The sequence below is a fragment of the Morus notabilis genome, unplaced genomic scaffold (assembly GCF_000414095.1).
Source record: "Morus notabilis unplaced genomic scaffold, ASM41409v2 Scaffold508, whole genome shotgun sequence".
Taxonomy (NCBI): domain Eukaryota; kingdom Viridiplantae; phylum Streptophyta; class Magnoliopsida; order Rosales; family Moraceae; genus Morus; species Morus notabilis.
Genome location: NW_010361936.1, coordinates 345,620 through 348,672, shown reverse-complemented (window position 1 = coordinate 348,672; position 3,053 = coordinate 345,620).

Here is a 3,053-nt window from a genome sequence, read left to right as displayed (position 1 = left end):
GGCTGACAGTCTTATTGACTATACGTTTGGACCTTCCTCATCCAACGCTGACAAGAAGAAGTCCAAAAAAGACAGGAAGAAGAGCAAGAAGCATGGCAAGGAGGGAAAGAAGGACAAAGGGAAGAAGATAGGGGAATCATTCAAGCCAAAGAGTAGGGATCCACCGCAAGGTAAGAAGAATTATGCATGTTTTCTTTGTGATGGTCCTCACAGGGCTAGGGATGGCCCAAGAAAAGAGAAGCTTTTGGCCCTCATTGCATGAGATGATTCGGAGGATGAGACAGATGGGACCAATTAGAGATTGAATCCTCTACAGTTGTTGAATGCCATCAAGGGTAACAACAAAGCTCCTTCAAAGGGCTTATGTATGTGAAGGTGTTGGTGCCATGTTGGATACGGGAGCTACCAACAACTTTATTTCGCAACATGTAGTAGGGAGTCTTGGATTAACCGTCTCCAGGAGCTCAAGAAAAATCAAGGCCGCGAATTCCGGTGCACAGCCCATCCAAGGTACAACTACTCCGTCTCTTAAAGTTAGAAAATGGGAGCATTAATGTAGTTGTATGGCTGTCTCTCTTGATTATTTTGAGCTAGTCCTTGGAATCAAGTTTTTTGTCAAAGCAAAAGTCGTTGCCATGCCACACTTGCGTGGCTTGTTTATGTTTGTTTCTGAAAGGATTTCAGATGCGCAAGCATGTGAGTAGCAAATCGTGTACAACAAAATCTTAAATTTTATTGAATAAATTATGAAATGTAATCTAAATAATGTAAATTATTCCTAAATTCAAAGGCCTAAATCTACTAAATTATGAAATTCCTATATTATAGAATAATCAATTAATTACAATCCTAAATATAATCTTAAGAAATAATGAAAACTATAAAAGGAAAAATTAAATTAGGCAACAATATAAGAATCAAAAATTAAAATATACAAATGGAAAAACAAAATAAAATCCTAATTTATCAAAAATAAAAGATTACAAAATCAAATCACAATCAGTTTTAAAGGCAGGCTGGCGTGAGCAGGCACGGGGTCCGCGGAAGCCAGCTATCATGCACGGAGAAGAGGAGCAGGCTGCACGCTAACACGCGGGACTCACACAGAGGAAACTGGTGACACGCGTTGATGGTTGCATGGAAGGAACGCGCGCGCTGAAGTGTTGCGTGCTGGTGATGCGCGAGGCGCGAGATGGTGCGAAAGGAAAGCGCGGGCTGAATGGCGGGGTCCGCTTGTCTTGGCTCGGCTTGGCGGCTTATTTGGCTAACGCGGCTCTTCTCTCTTTTTGGCTTCTGAGGCTCGGCTTAGTGCCTAAATTGGCTTAAAATTGTATCTTTTGTGTAGCTCTTCACACTGCTTTTCATCTGTAAATAATTAAGCAAAAACTAGACAAATTCTAATTAAAAATATTATAAATAAAAATAATGGAATTGTTTAATTAAAGCTTAAATATTTTAATATTATATAAATCAAAAGCAATATTTTGGGTGCATTTTCATGCACTTATCAGTAGGCGCCAATTACAGATAGGGAAGGAGGAAAAAATCATCCTTTATCCTGCAGTCTAATTTTGACTTAAATTCAAATTTCAATTTATGTCAAACTTAAATCAATTTGAATTTCAAATTGAACAACTTATCAAATCAGTTAATTGGATAACTATGAGAGCAAGCAATTTGAATCCTAAAAGGATTCACACTGTGTTGTGCGTTTGCACTATGTGAACACCTTCACATAAGTGATCCAAAATTCAAAGTTAAATTTAAATAATCACCTTATTTAATTTATAATTAATTCTCAATTATTTATTCTTGAGTGTTTTATTTTAGAATTCCATAATTCTAAAGTTTCCATTTTGCCCTTTGTGTCATGCGGAATTACAAGGACGACGCGGGGACTAATGGACTTACAATTCCGAGCTCCAATGAAATTGATAATTAATCAAACACTTTAATTAATTAATTCTATTAATTCTAATAGTTACTCAACTATGAACTTGAAATTGCACTATTGTAATTATAGATATAAATTACTTCTAAACCGTGAAATGTCCATTTGATATAGTCATTGCATATAGATCAATCCTCTATGAATAATTCATAATTAAGGCTAGGTGAAATCCGTTAACCTCTCTAATTACATCTTTATCCTTGAGTACCATTGATTCTGTAATGGACAATGATTCATAAAACACATTCATGAATCAGAGCGCTCTTACCAATCCAAGTACCAAATCAACACTGCAAGGGATAAGCCAATTAACCTCTACTGTGACAACAGTGGATCGGTGGCTAATTCAAAGGAACCTAGAAGCCATAAGAGTGCAAAACATATATAAAGGAAATATCACCTGATCAGAGACATTGTAGATAGAGGTGATGTAGCGGTTCTGAAGATCGCGTCAGATGACAACCTTGCTGACCCGTTCACCAAGACATTGCCATTGAATGTATTTGATCGGCACTTAGATGGATTTGAGATTAGAGACATGACACACCTGCTTTAGGACAAGTGGGAGATTGTTGGGAATAGTGTCCTAGAAGCATGAGATGTAATATGATATTTATTATTTAATTAATAAAAGAGTTTATTCATCATTTTATGTGCATATATTTATGAATATTTTATGAATATCAAATAAAAATTCCGTTATTGTTTATGTAACCTTGAACATAGTATATAAGTGTTATATACAAGAGGATAGTGTTTAAGGATAATAATCAAAAACATTATTCATGATGAATTTAATTAAAGTTCAGAATCTTTAATTAAAACATTATTAATACATGCCATTCCCATTTAGAATGGAACGGTGTTATCCGCAGTGTTAATATGGTGAGATATTGAATGAGTATATTTCGCATAATAAGATTATGTGGAACAAGGACAAAGACACAATATGAATTTCTAATAATTTCCGTTAAGCATAGAAATTCTAATTGAGTCTACCGATGATCATATATAGGATGATCTTAATCCTGAGTTTTTAACAAACTCCTATTTATGGATTTATGTCTTTTGATTTACTCGGTACGGATTCTGAGACCCTGAA